Raw genomic sequence first — 16239 nt, 5'->3', positions numbered from 1 at the left:
ATCTCGAGAGCTATGCTCACATAACACTATCGTTGCGCGGAACCTCAACACATATGAAATTAACGAGCCGTTTCACAACTCACATGGCACAATATAGTATTACATGAAGTAGCCAGCGAGGAATTAACATCCAACGTCCAAATACTCCTCTACAACGAGCGCTATGCTGAAATGAACACCTCCGCCCCGACATAGAGCTCACATTCATATCTAGATCCACCCACGGACCTCAAGCTGATTTGGATCGCACCGTACTAGTCTAATAACCTTTCAACGGTTCATAGTAACCCTTTTTCCCATAACACACAAGAACAACCATCATATCCGGAACAAACCTCCACAGTCCACAACCAAATGAACTGAGCACCCTCCAGGCATAAATTCTCACATGAACAATAGTATCGCAATCTCCAGACTTGGTTCCAATCTTCGATCAATCAAGTGACTACATGTCATACTTATACAATATTCACGTGGGACGTGCTCTCACAACCTTCCGCACCAGATAACAAGTCTGCACATCCATACCACTGGCCGCACAAATGCTGTAAAGCAAATCAAAAATCCGAAATCACTACTCAAAGCCTCTTACACAGGACACCGATCTCAGGTGACGCTAAAGATAATACCAGCTTGCTCTAACCATCTGAATCCTTTCCCGCTCATCCGAGCTCTTGACATTCTTGTCGACACCAAAATGCAACCTTGATCCTTAACTTCCAAATCCCATCCTGATCATTGCACTTAATCATGCCAATACGCAAGAGTACAAAAATTTCATCTTAACTTCCGAACTACTAATAGGGTAAACACTTCATCACATAGAAACCTTTTACTTAACTCATTCCAAGAGAACTATCGCAACACGCGACTGAATCCTCATATCCGTAGAAAATACCAACCTCAAGTAGTGGTCTAAAATACCATAACCCTTACGGGATCCATTTGCACATAACAGGCCATAATACTCGAAAGCCTCCAAATGAGATCAGTTACGGCAACCGTCAAACATCGCACGTACCGTCACAAATCACATGAGTAACCCAACACACTGAAGAAGCTGATCATTGCCATCATTATGCCGATTCAACCATTGCTAACCGATCCGACTCCTTCTAATTTACCCTGGACTTGCCTTAGGAATAATAATAACTCCATCCCAAACATAGCGAACTCAATCCGCACTCGTCCTGAGTGATCCATTTCACAAGACCACATTGTCTCAAAACCCACGAACCATTTTATACCCTCCTTGTGCGCATAATTGTGTCTTCAACTGATACACCCATTCTGATAATTCTTCTATAAATCCAAAGTTACATGCTCCCATTCCTCTCATGACACCCCGTAGACCAAAGATAACACGGAACACTCCAAGCTCCTTTATCATAATCTGCTGCAAAAGCTCGATATTCAACCATACTATGGACTCGAAATCCTTAGGCACCACACCTTAACTTTTGAATCCACTAGGACCGTTATTGAGAGTCACCCACTCTGACTTGGTCCCGAATATAATCAACCCCAAGGCTATGCTAGCACAGAGAGCACCCTCTCAAAGAAGCACCTGGACGAATCATCTTCCTTGTAACTCGCCTCTACACGAAGCATAAATCTTGAGTCTTCCTAAAGCCTGAGCATGAATCGATAATGCCAACTATAGCACACATTCCTCAAATCGCTTGCACAAATTACCACTAATGTTCTCTTTCCTTAGTCGTAATAATCCATCAATATTCTAATATCCAAAAATCTTACAAATAGACGACCATGCAATCCAACTGTGGGTGGTGGGACTCTCCCACTTAGCTTGAAGCTACTATTGCATAAATCTGGAACCCACCAAGATTCTTTCTTCATCGACATGATATAGCATAATCAACCCGCCAAATTCCTCAAAATCCTTCTATTAACCTTTAATAAACACTCCGAACCACCAGCCACATTTACATATTCAATCTCTTACCGGGTAGCCAGTAGAATTGTTCGCAGAAGCTTCGTCAACACCGCGCGACCGCTAACCTGCTCACAGGAGATAACCCATATGTGGAAATTACATGCCGACATATTCCAACGTAGCTGCACTGGGTATAATTACTACAAAATCAGTAGACCATCCTGAGTCCGAGCTCATTCACCTGTTGCACCAGTCGGTTCACTCCTCATGGACGTCAACTAAAGGTGCGACAATACATTCCAATCCAAAGTCATGGTGTATCCTTCTTCATATCAAGCTTCTGTTGTATCTAATCTCCCGCCGTATAATAACCAATATTTCGAAATAAGTCCGTATACCCAATCACCGTCCACCATAATTCCCAAATCACTCTAAACTTTCCTCAAGGCGTGTCGTTATCCTATCACAGAACCCACATGTTATTCTGCCACTCTCCCACTTTGGCCAAACTCACTCCTTTAAGCAACTACCTGACTCTTGTTTCTCACACTTGGCCTTCTATAAGTTTTTCCACAGCAAGGCACCTCCCACATGTCCTTCCTCATCCTTCGCAGCCCAGTTGTTGCCTTAAATAAAAATCTATCTCTGTAGCACTTGAACCGATAGATCGCTACCAACTTTAAACCTTTTCGGAAATCATCTTTCTCGAGCCATCAATACTAGGAATGACGATTCGATCCTGAACCACTACACACTGCGACCTATGACAGCCGCTTTCCCGGCACCATTTATAATACTCTATCCCAAGGCGAATTGAAGGAAACCATAACACCGACGAACTTAACACATTATAACTAATCAAGGACGATGACGCCACATCACAGGCGAAGATTCTACCACACTCGAAAATACCAAGTCCCGCTACTCCATCAACCCAAGTCTGAACATTCTTAGTTCGATTGCCTTTCCTCCGTCGGAAGTAAAATACCGAATCTCTGAATCATGCACTGAGTAAACCTCCTTTCAAGTCATTCACTGCCCCAACACATAGGCAAGCATCCTACCATCACATCAATACTGTGCGATAACAACTCATGAGCATCATAGCAACATGTGCATAGCCTCAGAGGTACAGCTACGGAGCTGAAATGACAGAATATCCTTCCACAATACGACGACAATAGCCCAAACAACTACGCAGGGAGAAACAACCCGCATCACATCTGTAGTACCATTACAATTCCTCAATTCCCGATTTATAACCAACACTTCACATCGCATAAGATTGAATGGGAAAGAAATGAAAGCATAAGCCTCAAAGGAATCAAATCGCACAATGAGGAATCAAGAAGGGAAGTGCTCCTAACAGACTTGTATCCTCTCGAAGATAAGTACAGACGTCTTCGTACCGATCCGCAAGACTCTACTAGACTCGCTCATGACTCCTGAGACCTAAGTGAACCTAGTACTCTGATACCATGTTGTCACGACCCAAAATCCATTAATGGTCATGATGGCAAAGGACACCGCTGTCAGGCAAGCCAAAAATAAATACTTAACTTGGTTCTCATTTTAATATTTTTGAAATCATATTTCCTTCAATTAAATGGTAAAAGATGAAATTTACAAAATAATTAATAATATTTTTAACAATCCCAATACAGTGCAACCCATAATTGCCCCAAAATCGGTGTCACAAGTGCATGAGCCTCAACTAAGAATGTAAAATAAAATACAACATCTGTCCGGAATACAAATTGGACAGAAAAATATCAATACTTTGAGGGAGACTCTGCTGGTTGCGGACTCGTAACGTGGAATGCAGCTCACCTAATTCCTCGCAATAACTGCGCCTCTGCACTCACAAGGCCACAAGACATATATGCACCGGTACAAAAATTTGCAACAAGTGTAGTATGAGTACGTAAATCAATGCGTACAAGTAAGTATCCCACCTATCCTCGAAGAAGTAGTGACGAGGGGTCGACTTCGACACTTACTATGGGCTATAAATAAATAAAATAATATAATTAAATTAGGCATGGATTAATTAATACGGTTGTAAGCCCAATATTCTAAAGTAAGTAAGCAGCTCTTTTATAATTAAGAACTCTCCAAATTTATTTCCCATTATTTAACAATTTATCTCAGGCCAGTATTGTAAATTCCAAAGCAAACAATTAAATCATGCGCAAATCATGCCGAGGTCGTACGGCCCGATCCAACATAATATTAAATTGTGCATTGCCGTTGGGTCGAACGACGCGAACCATAGATGCATCTATTTAATCTGTCGAGGCGTTCGGCCCGTTCCACAAAAGATAAACACATTTAGACAACCAAATCAAGGATTTATTTAGGTTTGATGTTCAAAGAAATATCAATTCTCATTAACGGTCAAGTGACCCGTCCAAAACCCAAGTAGGTTAAGTATAACTTTTTGAAATTCCTTTATCAAGTTCCAATATATTTTAAATGGTTAAATTAACAAGTAGGATGCAAGCATCGCAAATATAACGTGATTTGGGTCCTAGACTACCCGAACATAAGCATAATAGTAGCTATGCACGGACTCCCATCACCTCGTACGTAAGTAGCCCCCACAAATAGAAGCACATATTAAATTAATTCATCTATGGGGTTAATTACCTCTTTCAAGATTATAAATAAGACTTACATCGCTCTGAAGTTCCATAATCGGCTCCAACGCCACTCTAACGCCTCAAACTGATGCCAAATGCTTCAAAACAAGCCAAACAATGTGCAAACTAATGAAAATATACTTTAATACTCATAACAATTCAATTAACAACAAATTTTCAACTCCGCTCGGAAAGTCGATAAAATCACCCTCGGGCACACGTGCGCGAATTCCAAAATTTTTCGAAGATACACATTATCCACAACATTACGAACTCAAATATATAATTTATTCCCAATTCCATGTCCAAATTCGTGGTCCAAATCCAAAAATACCAAATTTTTAGGTTTTCTTCCAAAATTCCATTTTCTATAAATTTTCACGCTTAAATCCGTATATAAATCATGTATTTAAATCACAAAGTGAAGAAAACACTTACCCCATAATAGTTGATGAAGATGGCATCCCAAATTGCTCTGAAATCGGCTCCCATGGACGAAAATGAAATAAGATTGAGCCAAACCCTCATTTTTTAAGAAGACACTGCCCAGCCCCGACTTTCGCACCTGCGGCTCTGCACTTGCGAAATTTCCATCGCAGGTGCGGCTCCAGCTTGACCAACAGTTCTCGTAGATGCGCCCCATGTAGCGCATCTGCGCTTCCGCTACTGCGGTCCTTGTGTGCTTCTGCGCTCGCGCACCTGCTTATTGGCGCCCGCTTCTGTGGCCCCAGGCCTTTGGCTATCCTCCTCTTCTGCACTTGTTTTTCCGCTTTTGCAACGTCGCACCTGCAGCCCTTTTTGCGCAGGTGCGATTACACCAGAACTCAGGCCCTTCAGCGCCCTTAGTCCAAAACTTGCTCCGTTAACCATCCAGGACCCACTCGAGGCCCCCGGAACTTTAACCAAATATACCAACATGTCCCAAAACACATTACGAACTTAGTTGAGCCTTCAAATCTCATCAAATGACACTAAAACCATGAATCGCACTCCAATTTAAGCTTAATAACTTTAAAACTTCAAACTTCAACATTCGATGCCGAAACCCATCAAGTAACGTCTGATTGACCTCAAATTTTGCACACAAGTCATATTTGACATTACAGACCTACTCCAACTTCCGGAATTGGAATCTGACCCCGATATCAAAAAGTCCACTTCCGGTCAAACTTCTCAAAAACCTTCAAATTTCTAACTTTCGCCAAATGACCTCAAAATGACCTACGAACCTCCAAATCCACATCCGGACGTGCTCCCAATACCAGAATCACCATACGGAGCTATTCCCAGACTCGGAATCCCAAACGGATATCGATAACATTAAAATGCACTTCAACCCAAATTTATGAAATCCTTCTAAAAATGCTATCTTCCACAATAGGCACCGAAACGCTCCCGGGTCACCCAAAACCCGTTCCGGACATACGCCCAAGTCCTAAATCATCATACAAACCTATTGAAACCTTCAAATTCTGATTCCGAGGTTGTTTACTCAAAAATCTAATCTTAGTCAATTCTTCCAACTTAGGGCTTTTGAAATGAGGATTTTCTTTCCAATATAAACTCTGATATCCCCGACATTCAATTCCGACCATGCGTACCAGTCATAATACCTGAAATGAAGTTGTTCATGGCCTCAAACCGCTGGACGACGCGCTAGAGCTTAAAACGACCGGTCGGGTCGTTACATTCTCTCCCACTTAAACCTACGTTCGTCCTAGAACGTGCTAAGAACTGGTCTGGAGTTGTTCGAAATCACTGGTTAACACCTCGTGCACCTACCCGTGCTATCACAACGCAGTTGAGCACATTAACTTGGGCTAATATGAAGATTTTCCCTTTTACTTAGCCAAATAGGCCTTAAAGCCCAATTCCAACATCTGGATTTCTCTACCAGCCATGCATCCATCATACGGACACCGTATCAATCTCTATACGATACACCAATACATGATTGCATACCTTTGCTGGATCCACACTAGGCACTGTATAACTTACATGACCAATAACATCCTCTAATAACAATAGCCTAAGTCTCACGAATCCAATGCTCACAATACACCTCATGACACATATAAGTCTTGTTTCAACTCTGGAAATACCGCCACGACGAAAGAGATGCGTAGAAATTCATAACCAATTGACAAGTCAACAAATCATTGAGTCTCTTATCTTGACTAGAATCATCACCCCATTATAAACCGAATAATGGTATTTGCTCTTTAATATACTTCATATAATCCGATCGCACTGATCCCAGATCCAAAAATCTCGTCTCACCCAGTATAAGCTGCCTAGGCAATAAGCCACCTCAGGCACTGCCAAAAGTCTCATATGATGCCATAATGTGCCAATAAGCTACAAACCTGAACGTGATACCTAAGGAAAATGAACTTTAGAAAGGATTACTCAACCAGCGTAACTAATTTAGACAACCGAAAAGGTGTCATGAACCTTCCTCAGAAAATGGAAAACAAAACACACAAAAATAGTTATATGGTACTATACTCAACATCATACTGTTGCAGCGTGCAACCCGATCCAAATAATATACCCGTGGTGGCGTGCCACCCGATCCACACACAAAATATACATAAAGAGATACTTACCGAGCTATAATACTCATAACTATGAAATACCCGAATATTGGCCACAAGCACACCAAGTGCATAATACCATCCCTGGGGAGACAGATAGCGCCATACGCTACAAAACTCAAGCACAACTAAGGTGCGATATATGATATGTATCTCGAGAGCCATCCTGCTCACATAACACCATCGCTGCGCGGAACCTAAACACATATGAAATTAACAAGCCTTTTCACAACTCACACGACACAATATAGTATTACATGAAGTAGCCGGCGACAAATTAACATCCAACGTCCGAATACTCCTCCACAAGGAGCGCTTTGCTAAAATGAACACCTCCGGCCCGATATAGAGCCCACATTCATATCTAGATCCACCCACGGACCTCAAGCCGATTTGGATCGCATCGTACTAGTCTAATAACCTTTCAAGGGTTCATAATAACCCTTTTTCCCATAACACACAAGAACAATCATCATATCCAGAACAAACCTCCACAGTCCACAACCAAATGAACCGAGCGCCCTCCAAGCATAAATTCTCACATGAACAATAGTACCGCAATATCCAGACTTGGTTCCAATCTTCGATCAATCAAGTGACTACATGTCACACTTATACAATCTTCTTGTGGGACGTGCTCCCACGACCTTCCATACTAGATAACAAGTCTGCACATCTATACCACCGGCCGCACAAATGCTGTAAAGCAAATCAAAAATCTGAAATCACTAATCAAAGCCTCTTACACAGGACACCGATCTCAGGTGACGCTAAAGATAATACCAGCTTACTCTAACCATCTGAACCTTTTCCCGCTCATCCGAGCTCTTGACATTCTTGTACACCAAACTGCAACCTTGATCCTCAACTTCCGAATCCCATGCCGATCACTACACTTAATCATGCCAATGCGCAGAGTACAAAAATTTCATCTTAACTTCCGAACTACTAATAGGGTAAACACTTCATCACATAAAAACCTTTTACTTAACTCATTCCAAGAGAACCATCGCAACACGCGACCGAATCCTCATATCCACAAAAATACCAACGTCAAGTAGTGGTCTAAACCACTATAACCCTTCCGGGATCCATCTGCACATAACAGGCCATAATACTCGAAAGCCTCCAAATGAGATCAGTTACGGCGATCGTCAAACCTCGCACGTACCGTCACAAATCACATGAATAACCCAACATACTGAAGGAGATGATCATTGCCATCATTATGCCGATTCAACCATTTCTAACCGATCCGACTCCTTCTAATTTACCTTGGACTTGCCTTAGGAATAATAATAGCTCCATCCAAAACATAGAGAACTCAATCCGCATTCGTCCTGAGTGATCCCATTTCACAAGACCACATTGTCTCAAAACCCACGAATCATTTCATACCCTCCTTGTGCGCATAATCGCATCTTCAACTGATACACCCATTCTGATAATTCTTCTATAAATTCAAAGTTACATGCTCCCATTCCTCTCATGACACCCCGTAGACCAAAGATAACACGGAACACTCCAAGCTCCTTTATCATAATCCGCTGCAAAAGCTCGATATTTAACCATACTATGGACTCGAAATCCTTAAGCACCACACCTTAACTTTTGAATCTATTAGGACCGTTATTGAGAATCACCCACTCTGACTTGGTCCCGAATATAATCAACCCCAAGGCTATGCTAGCACATGAGCACCCTCTCAAAGAAGCACCTGGACGAATCATCTTCCTTGTAACTCGCCTCTACACGAAGCATAAATCCTGAGTCTTCCTAAAGCCTGAGCATGAATTGATAAGGCCAACTATAGCACACATTCCTCAAATCGCTTGCACAAATTACCACTAATGTTCTCTTTCCTTAGTCGTAATAACCCATCAATATGCCGATATCCAAAAATCTTACAAATAAACGACCATGTAATCCAACTGTGGGCGGTGGGACTCTCCCATTTAGCTTGAAGCTACTATTGCATAAACCTGGAACCCACCAAGATTCTTTCTTCATCGACATGATCTAGCACAATCAACCCGCCAAATTCTTCAAAATCCTTCTATTAACCTTTAATAAACACTCCAAACCACTAGCCACATTTACATATTCAATCTCTTACCGGGTAGGCAGTAGAATTCTTCGTAGAAGCTTCGTCAACACCACGCGACCGCTAACGTGCTCACAGGAGATAACCCACATGTGGAAATTGGAATCCGACCCCGATATCAAAAAGTCCACTTCCGGTCAAACTTCTCAAAAACTTTCAAATTTCTAACTTTCGTCAAATGACCTCAAAATGACCTACGGACCTCCAAATCCACATCCGGACGCGCTCCCGATACCAGAATCACCATACGAAGCTATTCCCAGACTTGGATTCTCAAACAGACATCGATAACATTAAAATGCACTTCAACCCAAATTTATGAAATTCTTCTAAAGATGTTATCTTCCACAATAGGCACTGAAACGCTCCCGGGTCACCCAAAACCCGATTCGGGCATACGCCCATGTCCTAAATCATCATACGAACCTGTTGTAACCTTCAAATCTAGATTCTGAGGTCGTTTATCCAAAAATCTAATCTTAGTCAATTCTTCCAACTTAAGGCTTACGAAATGAGGATTTTCTTTCCAATATCGACTCTGATATCCCCGACATTCAACTTCGACCACACGTACCAGTCATAATACCTAAAATGAAGTTGCTCATGGCCTCAAACCGCCGGACGACGCGCTAGAGCTCAAAACGACAGGTCGGGTCATTACATTCCCAATCATGTCGGTTTCACTTTTATATCGGTACGGTTTGGTTAATTTTTATTATTTTTTTAAATGTCATGTAAAATTTACCAGTAGAAGTAGAATGCAATAACATACGTTCTTTTATAGGACTTAGAAAAACTTTGTAGATATTTTTAATGTTTAAGAATGATGAATTAAAAAAAAGATTAAAGATGGCTAGAGTATAGATCCATCAACTATTCGACAGCAACGTAAAAGAAACCAAGTAAAAGCAAAAAAAAATATAGACCACACGAGTGGAAAGATATTAACCAAGATGAGACTCAAGAATAAAGTCTATATTAAATATTCAACAGGTAAATCCAAATTATATGAAAGAAAATAAATTCAATATATGGTAGTTTGCTACTCATAATCGCTAGAATACTTTGTGTCTTGCTAATAAAGACACTTAAAATAACTTAGTTTAAGTAAAAGTAGCATAATAGATTTTAGGAATTAGTATTTTGAGTTTACTTACTTATTGGCTTGTAACAATTTTCATAATTCCAAGACCCAATGAAAAACTTAATGCTTTATTAGTTTTAAACTTACTATATAAATATATTTTCTACATGTAAAATTTATTCGGTACGTTTCGATATTTTTTGTTTTTTTTTATAATATAAAAAATCTACCCTAATTAACGGTACGGTTATAGATTTATATACAAACATACGGTTTCTTTAAAAGAAACTTAAAAATCAGTTCAATGCAGTACGGTTCGGTCGGTTTAGTCAGTTTTCAAATATGCATTGACACCCTACCCGTTGCCGCGTATTAATGATTTGTTTGACCAGTTGCAGGGTGCTAGGGTGTTCTCTAAGATCGACTTGAGATCGGGGTACCATCAGTTGATAATTCAGGATTCTGATGTTCCGAAGACGGCTTTCCGGACTAGATATGACCATTATGAGTTTCTAGTGATGTCCTTCGGTTTGATTAATGCCCCGGCGGCGTTTATGAATTTGATGAACCGGGTGTTCAGGCCACATATTTATTCGTTTGTCATTGTCTTCATTGATGACATTTTCATCTACTCACGTAGCATGGAGAAGCACGAGCAACATTTGAGAGTGGTGCTTTAGAACTTGTGGGAAAAGAAGCTATATGCTAAGTTCTCCAAGTGTGAGTTCTGGTTAGATTCTGTGGCATTCTTGGGACATGTTGTATTATGCGAGGGTATTAAGGTAGATCCCAAGAAGATCAAGGCAGTTTAGAGTTGGCCTCGTCCTACTACAATGACTGAGATCAGGAGCTCCTTTGGGTTAGCAGGTTACTATCATCGATTTGTGGAGGGCTTCTCATCTATTGTGGCACATTTTACTAGATTGACTCAGAAGGGTGCTCCGTTCCGATGGTCCGATGATTGCCAGGCGAGCTTTCAGAAGCTCAAGACCGCATTGACTTCAGCACTGGTGTTAGTGTTGCCTTTCGATTCAGGGATGTATACTGTGTATTGTGATGCTTCACGCATTGGTTTGGGTTGTGTATTGATGTAGGAAGGGCGAGTTATTACATATGCTTCACGTTAGCTAAAGCCCCACGAGAAGAATTACCCTGTACACGATTTGGAGTTAGCCACGATTGTTCATACTCTCAAGATCTTGAGGCATTTTCTTTATAGGGTGTCCTGTGAGGTTTACACCGATCATCGCAGCTTGCAAAATTTATTCAAGCAGAGGGATCTCAATTTGAGGCAGTGCAGGTGTCTTGAGTTACTAAAAGATTATGATATTACCATCCTTTATCATCCAGGAAAGGCTAATATAGTTGCGGATGCCTTGAGCAGAAAGGCGGAGAGTATGGGCAATTTGGCATTCATTTTAGCAGAGAAGATGCCACTTGCTTTGGACATTCAATCCTTGGCTAACAGACTTGAGAGGTTGGATATTTCAGAGCCCAATCGAGTTCTTGCATGCGTTGTCGCACAGTCTTCACTAGTCGAGTAGATCAAGGCTCGTCAGTTTGATGATCCGCACTTATTGGTTCTCAAAGAGACGGTACTACAGGGTGGTGCCAAAGAGGTTACCATAGGGGAGGATGATGTTCTGCGACTCCAGGGTCGCCTATGTGTCCCTAATATTGATGGATTAAGGGAAAAGATTCTAAAGGAGGCACACAGTTCTCGGTATTCTATTCACCCAGGTGCTACAAAGATGTGTCGCGACCTGAGGCAGCATTATTAGTGGCGGCAGATGAAGAATGACATAGTTGTGTATGTAGCGAGGTGCCTTAACTTCCAGCAAGTTAAGTACGAGCATCAGAGGCCAGGTGGCCTACTCCAGCAGATGGTTATACCTGAGTGGAAATGGGAGCGCATTACCATGGATTTCGTAGTTGGGTTGCCGTGGACCTTGCGGAAGATTGATGCAGTTTGGGTCATTGTCGATAGGTTGTCCAAGTAGGCACACTTTATTTCGGTTGTTACCACGTATTCTTCAGAGAGGTTGGCTCAGATTTACATTCAGGAAATTGTTCGATTGCACGGTGTGCTTGTATCCATTATATCAGATAGAGGCCCTCATTTTACTTTGCATTTCTGGAGAGCAGTACAGAGTGATTTGGGGACCCGGGTAGAGCTCAGCACAACCTTTCATCCGCAGGGCAGTCAGAGCGGACAGTTCAAATCTTGGAGGATATGCTTAGAGCATGTGTGATTGACTTCAGAGGGCAGTGGGATAGATTCTTGCCTTTGGCCGAGTTCTCTTACAACAAAAGTTATCAGTTCAGCATCGAGATAGCTCCATTTGAGTCTTTATACAGTCGGCTATGTCGTTTTCCCATCGGATGGTTTGAGCCCGGCAACACTAAGTTATATGATATTGATTTGGTAAAGGATGCCTTGGAAAAGGTAAAGTTCATCCAGGAACGACTTCGCACAGCACAGTCTAGACAGAAGAGTTACGCAGATCAGAAGGCACGTGATTTATCATTTATGGTGGGCGAGAAGGTTCTCTTGAAGTCTCGCCGATGAAGGGAATCATGAGGTTTGGAAAGAAGGGCAAGTTGAGCCCAAGGTTCATAGATCCATTTGAGGTGTTGGGACGAGTTGGGGAGGTTGCTTACAAGCTTGCTTTTCCTCCCAGTCTATCGGGAGTTCATCCAGTTTTCCACGTGTCTATGCTCCGTAGGTATAATTCCGATAGGTCGCATGTGTTAGACTTCAGCACGGTTTAGCTAGATGAGAGCCTGGGTTATGAGGAGGAGCCAGTTGCCATTGTTGATAGACAGGTTCGCCAGTTGAGGTCCAAGAAGATTTCTGCGGTATAAGTTCAGTAGAGGAGCCAACCAGTCGAGGAGGCGACTAGGGAGGCCGATGAGGACATGCGGAGCAGATATCCACACCTATTCAGCACTCTAGGTATGATCCCAGACCCGTTCGAGGATGAACGTTTATATAAGAGGTGGAGAATGTAACGACATGACCGGTCGTTTTGCTTTCTATATCCCTGTTCCCCTAAATACGACTCCCCGTATGTGCTTTTAGTGTTTTATGACCTGCGGGGATAGTTGGTTCGGGTTTAAGAGGGTTCGGATTGAAATTGGAACACTTGGTTCCTTAATGTTGGCTAAAAAGGGCTAAGTTTGACTTGAGTCAATATTTTGAGTAAACGACCTCGGAACTGGGATTTGACGGTTCCAATAGGTTTGTATGATGATTTTGGACTTGGCGTGTGTTCGAATTGGGTTTTGGACGACCCGGGAGTGTTTCGATGCCTAATGTTGAAAGTTGGCATATTGAAGGTTTAAACGTTCTTTAAATTTAGTTTGGAGTAGGTTTTGGTGTTATCAGGGTCCATTTGGGATTCTAATCTTGGGAATAGTTCCGTGTGGTGATTTAAGACTTGCCTGCAAAATTTGGTGCCATTCCGAGTAGTTTAGGTATGATTCGGCGCGTTCAAAGCAAGTTGGAAAACCTTGAAGTTCATAATTGATTCAATTTGGTTTGGGGTGTGATTCTTAGTTTTGGTTTCAAAATTTTTTGTATGTTTGGACGAGGCCTTGGGGGCCTCGGGTGCAATCCGGATGATGCATGGATTGAGTTAGAACTTGAAAGGAGCTGTTAGTGCACCAGTTCTTGTGTGCCCGCACCTGCGAGCATCTGGCCGCAAATGCTAGCCCGCAGGTGCGAGATCTTGGTCGCAGAAGCAGTCTAGGCAAGCTGGTTGTGGCCCGCAGAAGTGGCCTCGCTTATGCGAGGGAAGGGCCGCAGGTGCAAAGGGGTCGTCCAGGCCTGGAGCCGCAGAAGCGAGAGGCGAGCCGCAGAAGCGGGCTCGCAGATGTGGTCTCCTCTCTGCAGAAGAGGCCAGTGCTGGGCCTGAAGCTTTCCGCAGTAGCGGACCGTGGTCCGCAGAAGCGGTGCTGCAGATGTGGCCCATTGACCGTAGATGCGAAAGTCCTGGAGTCAAAAAGGTTCAATTAAAACGGGACTTAAGCCATTTTTGACCCATTCCTCTCACTTGGGCAATTTTGGAGCTTCTTAGAGAGGGGTTTTCGCCTAGCTATTGGAGGTAACTAATTTCTATCCAATGTAAGTTAAATACATAGATTATGGGTAGATTTTAACATATAAATTTGTGAAAATTATGGGTTTAGATGAATAAACCTAGATTTTGATAAAAATGGGATTTACCCACGAAAATGGTTATGGGATTGAGTGAAAATTATATATTTGAGTTCGTGTGGTTATGGGTAATTCTTCGAAAATATCCAGAATCCGGGCACGTGGGCCCGGGATAAATTTTAAGAATCTTCCAATTTGCGTTGGGTAATTACTCTAATAACCGAATCATTAACTTTTGAGCCTATATTGATTAATTTATACAATATTTGACTAGTTTCGGATTGTTCGGCACCGAGTTGAGGCTTTAGGGTGAATTTGAGGCCGGAAAGCGAGCTTTGAGACAAGGTAAGTCTCTTGCCTAACCTCGTAAGAGGGAATTTACCCCATAGGTAATTTAAATTGCTATTTGCTTCTAATTGTGGGAGCTATGTATGCACGAGGTGACGAGAGTCCGTGCGTAGCTTCTAACTATGCTTATGTCCGGGTAGTTTAGGATCTGAATCATGAAATACTTGTAATGTTTGCACCCTACTTATTGATTAAAGTGCCTAAATAATATTAGAACTTGATAGAGAAATTGTAAAAGACCGAATTTCACTTACTTGAGTTTTGGCGGGTTACTTGACCGTTAATAAAAATTGTGTTTCGTTGTACATTAGCCTTGCATTAGCTCTTAAATCGGTTGTTTATAAAGTATCATCTCTTCTTATGGAGCGGTCTGAACGCCTCGGTAGTAGATAGATGCATCTATGGTTCGTGCCGCTCGACCCTTGGTAGTGTACACATTATTCAGGATCGGGTCGTACGACCTCGACATAATTGTGCATGATAAAACTCGAAGTTTAATTATATATTTGATATTTTTCATGGCTTGAGAGGCTAAAATTATATAAGACAGAAATTAATTTTGGACTTACCATGTGTGAAAGAATTATTTACTTCCTGCTTGTTATTGAGTTATTACTATTATTTACATAACCCATGCTTATTTAGAACTTCTGTATTTCTTTATTGTTAGCCCACAGTAAGTGTCGATGTCAATCCCTCGTCACTACTTCTTCGAGGTTAGACTTAATACTTACTGGGTATATGTTGTTTATGTACTGTCACGACCCAATTTCCCCTCTGTGTGACGTCGTGAAGGCACCTAGTCTCTACAACTAGGTAAGCCTAACATTTGTGGAATAATGAAATGAAAACATAAATTTAACCAATTATTCAAAAATACACAACAAATCCCAAAACCCGGAACATCGTGAATCACAAACTACAGAAGGAAAATTCTAGTGTCTCTATACATCAGAGTCTAACAAGGAAAAATACAAAAGATAATGGACATGAGAAGGAGTAGAAGGGGACTCCGAGGTCTGTGGACGCGGCAGATATACCTTGAAGTCTCCAAAGCTGTCCCGGCTCACTAACAGTGCGACTGATAAGGAGCACCTGGATCTGCACACGAAAAATATGTGCAGAGAGTAGTATGAGTACACTACAATCGGTACCCAGTAAGTGCCAAGCCTAACCTCGGTCAAGTAGTGACGAGGCCAGGTCAGGGCCCTACTGGTAAATATATAATAAAACGAGATAGAGTGTAATACTGCAGTAAAATAAAGACTGAAATTTAATAAGAATGAAATTATAGAAGGTAACAGCTCAGTATGCAGAAACACAATAGGGGATCTCCCGAGATACCGTCTCGTAGTCCCAAACGTAAATGTGCAGTACAAGGGGATCTCCCGGAATACCGTTCCGTAGT

This window comes from Nicotiana tomentosiformis, chromosome 5 (assembly GCF_000390325.3).
Source record: "Nicotiana tomentosiformis chromosome 5, ASM39032v3, whole genome shotgun sequence".
In the NCBI taxonomy this organism is placed as follows: Eukaryota; Viridiplantae; Streptophyta; class Magnoliopsida; order Solanales; family Solanaceae; genus Nicotiana; species Nicotiana tomentosiformis.
Note: the sequence above shows the minus strand (reverse complement) of the source record.